This window comes from Patella vulgata, chromosome 1, assembly GCF_932274485.2.
Source record: "Patella vulgata chromosome 1, xgPatVulg1.2, whole genome shotgun sequence".
Taxonomy (NCBI): domain Eukaryota; kingdom Metazoa; phylum Mollusca; class Gastropoda; family Patellidae; genus Patella; species Patella vulgata.
Genome location: NC_065879.2, coordinates 28,448,465 through 28,461,570, shown reverse-complemented (window position 1 = coordinate 28,461,570; position 13,106 = coordinate 28,448,465). Strand labels below are relative to the sequence as shown.

At 34.6% G+C, this 13,106-nt stretch overlaps 3 long non-coding RNA genes across 3 annotated transcripts; all 3 read right to left on the bottom strand.

Annotated features, from left to right (window-relative positions):
• Positions 1–5,180: 5,180 nt before the first annotated feature.
• On the bottom strand, positions 5,181–7,269 carry LOC126825190 (uncharacterized). The gene is made up of 3 exons (XR_007681840.1): positions 7,133–7,269; positions 6,251–6,396; positions 5,181–5,471 (listed from the first exon to the last, which is right to left on the bottom strand). It is a non-coding gene; the product is annotated as an uncharacterized LOC126825190 (long non-coding RNA).
• Positions 7,270–9,146: 1,877 nt separating this feature from the next.
• LOC126823366 (uncharacterized) lies at positions 9,147–10,655 on the bottom strand. Its single transcript, XR_007681135.2, has 3 exons — positions 10,594–10,655; positions 9,857–10,033; positions 9,147–9,279 (listed from the first exon to the last, which is right to left on the bottom strand). It is a non-coding gene; the product is annotated as an uncharacterized LOC126823366 (long non-coding RNA).
• Positions 10,656–11,527: 872 nt separating this feature from the next.
• Positions 11,528–12,742, bottom strand: LOC126826873 (uncharacterized). Its single transcript, XR_007682445.2, has 3 exons — positions 12,690–12,742; positions 12,344–12,437; positions 11,528–11,613 (listed from the first exon to the last, which is right to left on the bottom strand). It is a non-coding gene; the product is annotated as an uncharacterized LOC126826873 (long non-coding RNA).
• Between the last annotated feature and the right edge of the window lie 364 nt (positions 12,743–13,106).

The following is a 13,106-nucleotide window of genomic DNA, read 5'->3' as shown; positions in this document are numbered from 1 at the left end:
AGAGCTGTATCTTTATAATTAGCGTGTCTGCAAGTGCAAAGCGAGGTCAGATTACAACGAAACAAACAATATAACAAATTATACCGAAACAAATTATATCTAAGGGAACTACGAAAATGTTAAACAAAACGAATTGACGAAATATATCATCTCTGCATTGATTTATAACGAAATAAAGCATACAACAAAGAAAATGGTAAAATAATATTTCAGCACTAGCTAGTTCATTTAAATAAAAAGTCAACAATAGCTCTCGGTGGTATGAAATGATGAGACAATATACGAATTAAATAAAAAGTCATCAATAGCTCTCGGTGGTATGAAATGATGAGACAATATACGAATTATATACCCAGACGTTACAGTGTCTTTGGGGACACAGACTACTTAGTTTATAAAATATTTTAATTGATATTAATTTAGAAATAAACATATTTAAACTGATTATAGAAGGAAATGTGGTTTCGTGTTTATTCTTTTCACAAATAAGCTGCCAGATAATATTAACTAAAATTGTGTTGCGCTGTGCCACCACTGTTAGTAAACCACGTAATGGATTTTAATCCATTAAGTGGGCTAATTTAGATATTTTCAGTTTCAACGAAATGTGGTTGGTATGTTACTTGGGTTAATCAAATTTGATCGGACCTATACCACTGGGATTAGGACACCCTGGTCGTCAAAGGGTATTTTCAGTTATTTTGTATTTAACATCAATAAAAATCATTATAATTAAAACTAAATTATCTATAGGCAGACTATTTTAACTAAAAAATGGAGACGCACAAAAATTAAAATCATACCTGGGAATTGATCTGGCAATGAACAGTGTTTACAAGGAAGAACACTAGTAGTACTACAGAAATATTCATGCTTGAAACCTGATAAGATAAAAATACCACTTAAAGCAAATGGCCAGGGGACAAATTAGTAGGATTCATTCGAATAAACGTGTATTGTCAAGTATAGCTGTTTTGTTCGGACCTCATAATTATTTCTCATTTGCTTCCTTTCTGTAACAACCATAAATCGTTAACAAAAATTTCCCGAAGACGGCGAGTGTGCTACGGTCATTTCAACAAATCTATTTAAATAATGTTTGACTTATAGTTTCTTTAATTACTAGACATCACATATCCATTTGCAACGTGACAGGATTGCTGGTCAATTTAACAGAAAGTAAAAGACAACTCGTAGTCATGGCCGTAGAATGCGTGATGTAGAATATGTAGTATGGTACCTACCTCTTGGAAAATGTGTGTATATGGATCAAAAGAATTTCCCGAAATTTTATCGTTTCCACAGTTTAATGTCCGTTTTTGAAAATAAATAAAATAAATTAAATGTAAACTCTGTTGCAAATTTGTAAAGATTGATAGATTTGTTAAGCATAAATATGATAAAAAATATTAAGGCGCATCAGTTAATCATGTGCTTACCTGATAGCTCTGGCAGAATATAGCCCGTCTTCGAGACCAGGAAGAAGTAGCAAGAAATGGTGTTTATATAGTGGTTGAAAAGGAAACAAAATATAAGAACTGCTGATCAATATGAACCAATCACAAAATTTACTGCTTACTTCACAAATTTTTATTAGAGCAATATAATCGCGACGACTATTAAAATAAAATAGCAAATGTTGTATAATATCATTTTAAAATAATCTTGCACATAACTAAATAACTAAAACCCTAGCACTGGGGTAATTCTAGCAAGGCATTTTTACAACCCCTGTTTAATTTATTTTACTCTTCATCTCTTCTCGTTTCAACAGAACAGTCAACAATAACTTTTTCTAATTTTTTATTAGTATGTATTGAGTTATTTATGATTGTTGACTTTATTAATGTAAAGTATGGACAAAACAGATACCATATATTTCCCTGATAGATACACAAGTTATGAGTTATGTAAACGTACACATTTAATGATAAGTTGTTTCTAGAAATGTGCAATAAGACTCTTCATCCAATGGTGATCTTTATCCCTATAATAATTACTACTCCAAAGAGTACTGACGTTTTTTGGTAGATCAGGTCACGCCTTGTCACGCCTTGTCACCATGCATTATTGAGTATAGTAAGATCCAATACCTATTAAAGTGGGAAACCCTGTCTTTTTGCTCTTAATAAAACCGGAAGTTATACTTCAAGACCGTATATTTTGATATCAATTGTTTGTAGACACTGGGTTCATTTCATCACATATGAAATGGTCAAGGGCTATTAAAAGGTTAGGTCACTAGATAGAAGTTGAAAAGTCGAAGAAAATTCAAAGTGAAACCGGAAGTAAACGAAATCAAAATTAAAAAAATCGGCTCCCTAAGGATTGTTGCCTTTTGGAATAGGTTCAAACCAAAAGAAGTTGATACACCAAATAGTGACGGATATACGCCATCTTAAATGTCGAAAAAATGACTAAGAAAACTTTCGTAAATCTTTCGTGCTAAATGTAATCGAGCGAAATTCCGAATTTCGAAAAAAACGTCCGTCAGAGAACATTTTATGGGATTCGTCCAAAGAATCCAAAAATGAAAACCCGACCAAGATCCATTGAGAAACAATCGAGATATGAAGAATCTAATATTATTTTTTGTCTGATCCGTAAAACACTTCCTGTTTGTCAAAAAGGATCCAATTTATATTTGATAAATTGATCCACGGACCTTAACAACATCTACGTTGACAGAATGTTTGCACCAGATACAGTTTTGGCTGCACAAACTGACTAAATTCACCCCCCACCCGCACCCCCCCCCCCCCAAAAAAAAAACAAACCAATAACAAAAAGGAAGGAAGCTGCTAGATAAGAGTGCGATAAGCTGCAATATTGTTTACACGCGCGCGCTATATCATACGGCCTGTCATTGAGTCAACTGGCATGGTTTCGAATCCCCGGTTGTACGTGACAAGGAGTAGGGGAGCCTGTCCAACCTCGTGGGTTTTCTCCGGGCCCTCCGGTTTCCTCTCACTGCTAAAGACACCTACGCGCAAGCGAATTATTGAAATAAAATTAAAACACACGGTAGTCCCGGAATGACCTAGTTTGTGTCGAGTGGACGTTAAACCCCACTTCTCCCCCCCCCCCAACCCTTAGCTATATAAGTTACGTTTAGAAAATATTATTTTTATTGCAGGTCAGAGTAAGCGAATTATTGAAATAAAATTAAACTATATGTTAGTCCCGAAATGACCTATTTTGTGTCGAGTGGACGTTAAACCCCATTTCTCTATCTCTCTGTTTATATTTTGAAATGTTTATGTCTATTATGTCCTGCCCGTGGGCTAGTCTTGTGTAATTGTTTATATGTGGTGCGGTCCCACTGCTCATACTAAGATAATTGTACGACAAGGTTTCGCTTTATATGTGTATTAATTAACTACATGTAGTACCTTTGGGGACCAGATTAATTGGAAATTAAGGGAGTTACAGGCCTGTAACTGACTTGTAATTATGTAGAGTGCCTGTAACGTAATGGGTAATAATTCTGGATTCACTTTTGCAAAACCGTTAAAAAACCAACGGTATGTCTATTTGAAAACCCTTGAAGTAGTGACAATACCAATATTACACGAAATGTTGTGTTAAAAAAAAAATTGTTAAGACTTGTAATAATATATATGTTTACTTATTCATTTGTCGATACTGTGATAACTTGTCATATGTTTGTATTTCCTGTTCCAAAAGGTTATAAATTTCCCCGAGAGGCCGTAATTTTGAAACTTTGAAGTTTTATAAAAAAATCTTAACGCGGCAGTTTATTGTAGTCGTACGGACTGTCCAATTTCTTATATTAACTCTATGTCAGTGTGATCGTGCTTGGATGTTTCTGCTGATTATAATCCTGGGAAGACTTAGTGTCATATGCAAGCGTCCTTCAACTTTGGCCGTTTCAAACTTGCTGGTTGTTTTGGCAGTCACAAGGAAGAGCAATTGCATCTGTTATTTCTGAAAAATATACACAGTGAAATCTATGGGTTTTCCAATGTCAAAATTTGTTGCCTACTCTCTTTTAAGAATATAGGATTTCGTTGTTATTGCGTTACATTAATTACAATAGAGTAAAACACGTTATAATAAAAACTTATATCAACTAACGGTTATTGTGTTATTAACTTTAAATTCATGTCAACGGAGTTTTTTTGGGGTAAAGGTTAAACGCATATGCCTGTTACAGCAGATTAAAAATATTAAAAAAAAAACTGTTCTGAACGCAAGCACATTTTAGACATGCACAACAGCTGTAAATCAAACTCTATAAAATATAAATGCCCAAACACTTAATAAAGTTCATATTTTATTTAGGCGTGGAATGTGTTATCTCTCTACATACACATTTTGATACAATTCTTAGGTTTTGGTCTGATTGCATTGGTTAAACAGTTATTCGTTTAGGAGGAGACTAGACAACCCGAAATAAAACTCAATGGGACAGTCGTGTCAACCTAATATTTCGTCGGTATCGAATTTATTTTGAATCTGGGATATTGTATTACCATTGATATATCAAGTTATGGAAATGGGGTGGCCGAATAGTTAGCACCTGCGAGCAGAATCATAAGGTCTGTCATTGAGTCAGCTGGCGTCGTTTCGATTCCCCGGTTGTACGTGATAAGGAGTAGGATCGCCTGTCTAACCTCGTGGGTTTTCTCTGGGCCCTCAGGTTTCCTCCCACTGCTAAAGGCCCCTACACGCAAGCGAATTATTGTAATAAAATCGAACGATGTGTTAGTCACGAAATGACCCCTCTCTCTCTCTCTCTCTCTCTCTCTCTCTCTGTCGATCTCTCTCTGTTATGGAAATGTTTATCAAATCCCTGGATATTTCACTGGAGGCGTTTGTTAGTCTATGAAGAATTGTGTGGTAATAGGTGTTGACTGAGAAATCTTCAAATTGGCCTTCCTTTGTCAGCGATGCAAGGAACGCCGTCTAATCGTCGGGTGGCAGAAAAAAAGCAAGGTCCCGTATAAACGATGGCTTGCACGTAAAAGAGCCATTGAAGTGTATACATAATTTTTAAAATGGCGATTTTCAAGAGGCAATAAAGGGAACACATTGGTTTTATTGACAAAAAAACAAAAACAACTGGAATTAAAGGATATCACTTGTAATAGTAGTTCTATAAATAGTTCGATATAAATATTAAAGTATAAAATATCAAAGAATATTTAAGTGTTGCTGCTGAACTGTCTGTGGTGACGGCAGGTAAAATTGGAGATGAATTAACTATTGATTTTGGTGTTGTGGTAAAGGTAGGACCGGTAATATTTATCGTAGCATATCCATTTTCTTGAATAATAAATGTAGTAAATTTTGCAACCCCATTTATTGCATAAGCAAACTCTCCTTGGTAACCAGGCTTCCCTTTAACGGCAACGATGACGTCATTGTTGATAGTAATATCTACTATTCTTTGTGGGGATATAGGAGCCCATTTATTTGGTTCGCCTAATATGTTGATCTGTCCAATCCTGTAAAAAAAAAAACGTATCGACTTCAAAAGTATTCAAATATTGGATACACTAGACACGTATGTACAACGTTTTGGATACATCCATTTCGACCACCGCGATTTTTAACCCTAACCCCATAAGCTATTATTAGCATCAGCTAACACTTATTTAAAGTCAGTGATCCTAATTTCTATAGTCAAAACGTCGGTGGTCTAGCTAAGACTGGTACGTAAACTGTTTTTTGATTAGTTCGTAGAATCAACCCGAAAATCCCGTGAATGGACCCAAGGCTTAGTTGAGTAGAACGGAACGATGTTGAGGTACCGAGTTGGTCTAGAGACGCCGGTGTTTTCTTTGATCGAGCCCGTATAAGGCCCGTATTCCAAAAGTCTGCTGCGGTTAATCACAGTTTAAGTTTTCCAATTAAACCTTGTTTACCCCTAATCTTCCTGTAAAATCTAGCATTTGATGCAAGTTTACATGTTCTAAAATAGACATGTCGACAAGCGTTTCTAGTATCAAATATGTGTTTCTATTGGTGGTCTTCGACCGAACCTATATCCGAATCTTCTAAAGTATAAATTCGGCCTTTTGAAATTCAGATCGTAGATCTTCTCTTTCTTTTTCAAACCACCTCTTCTGTGTGCCGTTTAGTGCCGTGTTTACAAACGTCTGTTGTTCTTTTGTAGATCAACTGTTGATGCATTCGGATTTTATTAATCGACCAATGAAATGAGAATCGCAGTTTGCCTTGATTATACAGGCATTACATAAGACTCGAATAGACTGGTCCTTACCTGTGGTGTATAGAGGGTGACGTAAACGCTAAACAAAAATATGGCGGCTGACTTCCACATTCGTTCAATCTAAACGAATTCGTTTCACTGAATGGAAACAGAGTAGCAAATGAATAATGAATATATATCACACTGTCGTATGTAAACTGAAAATAAAGGTGAAACATTAAAAGTAAATAATAATCTATCAAATGATTACGTACAAACAATCTGATAAATCAAGATATTATTTGACTTCGAAATTGGTAACAGCACAGAAATATCAATACCCGAAAAGTCTGGGCCCTGATTCAAGAAATCTTAACTAAAGATAAAATCCAAATTTTAGTAGATACTTCAGTTTTGATTGGCTAAACACTAAAATCAATCTAATATTATCCAATCAAATAACTAAAATTTTGATTTTATCTTAGTTAAAATTTTGTGAATAAGGCCCCTGATATTTAGATAGAACATGATAAAAAGGATAACTACGGAGAATTTGACAGATTTCTGTAGGATGCACGTACAATCATAGTGGCGGCGACCGACTCAATGGTTTCTATTCATATGGCTATATAGGACTACCATGATCCAGTATACTCTTAAAGGCCTACTTTAATTTTGATCTCAATAATGTGTTCGTGAAGAATGGAAACGTGGAAAGCTTTAGTCGCAGTCTTTGCAGTCTATGTGTTCTCGGTTATTTCCACTGGCTTCAATTTAAACTTTGGGTAACAAATAAGTAAGTGTATGCAGAGATACATATAGAGATAAGATTGCTCAGTTTGGAAGACAACAATGACCACGGCATGGTGCTTTCATCTTTGTTCTATAGGCATACGAGTCGGGTGTTTACATCATCGATACTAAAACCACAAGCCCAACAAACTGTATACTTACATTTTTATTAAAAGCGAAAGATGGTGTAAGAGTGACGTCGCTAGCATCTACCACGGTGATGGTACCGAATGTTAGATTACCTATGGTTGTAGTAGTAGACATCATCTCGCCTGAAGGTATTGTTGATATATTATATGCCATCTGTAATACAAGAGACATATCAAATAACACAGCCAAACTTCTAACCAAACTTTGTCCAGGTTTACAAAAGTAATTTATGTCATAACTGTTTGTTATAAAGATAGGATTAACAATCAATCAAACACAACTTTGTTCACATTTGTTATGGTATTTCCTACCATTCTGTGTTCGGATATACATTTTTGAATATTATGTTACCCATAATCGAACAGAATCCGATCAGAATCACTAAAACCATTTACTACAATAATCCTTGAATCTAGGTAATTCTCGCAATATATTCTACAAATTCTGCGACCTTCTTTAGTGCACAGCGTCTGATGAAAGACTTGTGTCATTTCAAAACCATCATGCCAATCAAAGACTATTTTGGAATGGCATCACTCGCCACCATGGGCGTCACTCATGGGGGGGGGGGGGATCCGACCCCTCAAAAAATGTACATAGTAGACCCTAACTCCTATTTATTTACAACAATTATTAAGGTTAGTTAAGATTCTATCTGTATAAAACCTGTACATATCCCAATATGGTTTACATTGCTAAAATAAAACACAGAGAGAATCATCCTTGAAACATGTGTGAAGTGAAAAGTAACTGTGTTTCATAAAATTGTGTCTAGTTAATTTTTTTCTGCCACTTATCAGAGTGAATCGCATGTTGGTACCTCAAAACATTATCGCCTAAACCAAATATTTATCGCCCGCTCAGCCAGCCACGTAACCATAATACTTTGCACGTGGTGGGCCAATCAGCAAACGAGTTGTGTAGACAGCATGGCCACATGGTGTTTGTTTATATTTTTTAGGGGTTTTAAAATAGGATTAGGGTTAGGGGTTAGGATTGCGCCCCCCCCCCCATATATATTTCACGGCTACGCCTCTGCTCGCCACATTGAGTAGAAATCCGTTTTTAAGAACACCTCCAACCTCACTACTCCAACAGATCCAATGTAGTAGAAAATACGAACAAGTCGCGAAATTGTTCGAATAACCAGTACCTTTTGTATCTGGGCGTCGGTAGTTGTTAATGGACGACCTGATCTTAACACTACTCCATCTTCACGACAACATCTGTAAGAAATGTAGGAAGATGATTAGCTATTACTGAATTTATGTTTTCCTTTTGCATTCGTCACTTCCTTTGGTTGAAACCTTCATTACACATCTATCGTAGCAATGTTCTATCACATGTGTGATAATGACAGACACCAATATTGTCCTTTATATTACTGACTTCAGTAAGTTGTTACACAGGAAAGTATTTAATCCGAATATGTGAAAAATCGGCACTATATCAGGACCTGGGCCCTGTTTCTCGAAAGTTTAACTAAAGATAAAATCCAATTTTAGTAGATACCTAAATTTTGATTGGCTAAGCACTGCAATCAATCTAATATTATCCAATCAAATTACTAAATTTTGGATTTTATCTTAGTTAAAATTTCGTGAAACAAGTCCCTGGATACCAATTTGAAATGAAAAATATAAACTAAGATTATTGTTGACGCTGAATTTAATAGGTGTACTTACTGACGAGCAGCGAAGCTTTCGTTGTTATAACTAACACTATCACCAAATCCAACTGGTCCATTGCTTAATGTAGCCATTAAATTCTGAAGCTGGGGTCTCTTTTCGGTAGAATCTGAAAGTAAGATTGGCTTGTTTTATAATTCAGCTAGGATGTCAAGACTGCATCCATACAAGGGTATCGCTAGTCAAGAACTTGTTCTCTAACTCCAACTGATAATTTATATGTAATTTCGTTGAATGAGCAGGGTTTCGATAGTTGTTTGGGACTGATATGTTTAGTTTAATAATAAGTTTGAATTTTCGTGTTGGTAAGTTAAAAAAACTTTATCACTTACTATATTTATTTCCCGATTCTTGTTCCAGAGTCCAGAATGTATCTTTAGATGGTGCCAGTCCTAAAGCATTGACTAGAATAGATGTTATACCAATCTTCCATTGATCTGCTTGTTGCATATAATTACCACTTACTCTGACCTGCAATAAAAACAATATTTTCTAATACTTTTATTTAATATCATGATTCATTCATAAACATAAATGCTTGTCGATTAATAATTTAACTAGTATGCCTGTCCTTAAGGAGGATGTGTAACTTCTTTGTCATATTATATAGCTAAGGGGTGGGGTGGGAGAGAAAAATGGAGTTTAACGTCCACTCGACACAAACTAGGTCATTCCGGGACTAACATTTTTTAAAATTTTATTACAATAATTGGCGTGCGTAGCTGTCTTTAGCAGTCGGAGGAAACCGGAGGCCCCGGAGAAAACCCACGAGGTTGGACAGGCGACCTACTCCTTGTCACGTACAACCGAGGAATTGAACCCATGCCAGTTGACTCAATGACAGACCTTGTGATACAACGTCCACGCGCTAACCATTCGGCCATCCAACCCCCCATATAGCTAAGATGACAAGAGTAACACACCAGTGAGTTTGCTATACGAGAAGTGGTATAAGGTGTTACGTAAGAATCAGACACTTATTTCTACTTAAATATAAATGGATCAATATGTATAAAGCAACTTGGTAGAATACATTTTTAGACATTACCTGTGTAACTGCGGGTATTTCTAAAGATTGTAAAATATGACTTGGCCAAGCATTAGAATACTGAATAGGCATACCATTACGTTCAGCTGATTTACCCATTGCCATTAACCATTGACGTCCCAGTGTTAGATTGGATCTCAATTCATCAACAGTCATCATCTGATCTATCAAATCATCCTAATAAAAACAGATTATGGTTTTAAAGAAGCTGCCAGACTGGACATTTTAAATAGAGAAACAATTGAAAAGGTTGATATTTTAAAACTTTTTTAACACTACGGAACAAATTTGTATCAATTTCACCTGGATTGTCTTTTAGCCAATATAGTGGTGGTTTGTCTTGGGCTAAATTAGTTTTAACTATTAGAAGTATGTCAAAATTTACAGTATGCCATTAAGCTATATCGATTACCGACGCCATAATAGTAGAACGTTAACATAAGTGAATATCTCAGGCATGACCCACAGGGGAAACATATAAACACTACGCCTGATGGGCTGTTACTGTGGTGTTTGTTGACAATCTGAAATGCACTATCCATTGTTGAATGTTGAAAAGCAGCGCGCCTTTAAAATTGGTGACTATACAGTCATTGGTTGAAACTTATAAAATACATATTCACGAAAATTAGTTCTTTAACTATTGCATCTGTTCCTATTGGCTATTAAATCATCTCTATAGCTGATAATATGTCAACTCCTCCATTTTAAATCTACCTAGTTTACCTATGTCTTACCTGTATCATCATCTTCATACCCATAGTTTTACTCATATTAAATATATCATCCCAAAATTTCTGAAACATAAAAATTTAACAATTTATATTTTGAATTAATTTAATTTTTTTTCACTATTTGAAGAATACTGTACTATTTTATTTATTAATAATATATTATAAGTTTGTATTGAGAATTAAGAATAAAATACCCATTTCTTTTAAAGAATTTATAACTGATGTTTATGTTCAAGAATATAGTAACCATATACAGAAATTACTATACATGTATATCCATTTCACAGTTTTGATTTGGCATTATCGAATAGTTACCTCCTCAGTAGGAATAGAACTTGTTTTGGACGTAACAAAATTATATTTTCCTCCATTCAACGTGGAATAAATATTCTTTGGTGACCTATAATATATAGAATCTAATTAATATGGAACTTTAATCACTTTGCCCACCAATAACTTTAAGGGTAAATGTTATAATATCGGCGATCATAGGAAGGTAGGCATCCATTATTAAACAAGGCTCCAAGAAGATAAGTTCTGCAGTAAGTGGTAATATCGATGGAAATAAACATGTTTTCAACTAAAAGCTGATATCAAATATAAAGTTTAATGCGTTTCGTCATTAAATGGATCAATACGAAAAATAATTTGACCCACGCAATTTGACCACAAATGTCTACAGGCATAAAACTGTCAAATTCTAAATAAAAGAATAAACAATATTTTATAATATTAAATACTCACCATTTGCCAGATTTTAAAGCTGTTTGAATATGCAGTTGATCGTTTATAATTCTGGAATGAACATCAACAATCTTACATTTAATCCTGTATTTTAATATCATTCAAAATTCATAGAGAAGCATCCGAGTATACCACTATCTTCACAAAATATCTCAAAAATCGAAGTCTAATCTATAGAATACTTACCTAAAACCGTTAGGAAGAGATTTATTATCTGGTTTCCATGATAACATACCGTTACTATCCCTTTGATTTCACCAATTATCCAGTTCAATATATCTTAAATAATAATAAAACACAAGCAATAATTTATAATTATTGTGCTTGAGACTGTACAGCTTATAACTACACCGCCCGGAACACCTAATATACCTTTACTGTCGTGTATTATTTCCGGATAATTTCCTATTCGAAGTGTGATCACGGGACTGTAAGGTCCCGAAATGGGCCCGCAAGAGGTTCAAGGGTTGTCTTGCCAGGTTTTAATATGTAGGGCTGGCGCATGGGAGTTGACAATGTTCGTTCAGATGGGACGAAAAAACTGAGGTTCACTCGTGTACATAGTTTCGTGCACTTAAGAGACCCTTCCCAGTTGTAATCGCCCATTTCATTTTATATGTAACCATATAGAAATGATTGAGACGTTAAACCCCATTCGATTTAGAATTTTACCAAGTTATTGTCTCAGTAATTTGACTTTCGTTTTATCTTCGATTACCACTTAATATATGTGTATTATATGTCATTGTGCAAGTTTCATAAACAATATGTAGTTACACCGATCCCCATTTTAGAATGCTCTTATCAACCATATTATGCCCAACATAAACCGAATGATTTAAACCAAGGCTATAATAGATCTGGTTTGGGGAGATTTTAAACCGAAACCAGTTAGCCCCTATTATTACCAATTAGTACCTATGTGGATATACAATTTAAAGGAAATTCGATATGATAAGTGATGCATCTTCAATACTGTGAAGACTACAATTAAACATACTATACTCACTTCAAAGGAACTTGTGGAAACTGCTGAGACTGTACTAATAGTACAACATCTTCATATGTAGAGTTAGTAGGTACATTGTTATAATAATATGAACCTAATGAATAAAAAACAATTTGATTTAATGACATTAAATTATCTGTTATTAGGTAAGTATTTAAAATAATCTTTTTAAAAAAGAACACTAATGGGTGCGTTATATATATTTTCTATAGACAATACGTGTATTCAATACAGCTATTTTTACTAAAATAATATATGCTAGTTATACATTTAAGAGTTGTACTTACACTGCGTGTGACAAAACAATATACATATTAATTAATATTTAAAACAAAGCTCATCTCACCATAATTCGTCCAGTATCCCAGCGATTCTAGAGTGAGATCAGGAGTAGCAGACATGGAAGGTTTCTTGTACCATTGTCTTAAAAAGTTTCCCCAGTCTTCAAAAGCCTGGTTTGAAAGAAAATGAAATAAATAACTTTTAAAACCGAAGATAACAGCAATAAATACTTCTTTATATTTTAGAATGTTGAATGCTAAGAATACTCACTCTCAACATTCAATGATATAGACCATCAGTTTTTCAAAAAAGTATAATACAATGATTTAATACACAGATGATAGTTGCAAATGTAAGTTAATCCGAAAATCTTAATGTTGTTAATATTAACATACCGCATTGATTCCCTGGGAACTGTAATGGACGACAGTCTGTTGTTCATAACCGGCAGGTACATGATGCACAGCACCATTTATACCGT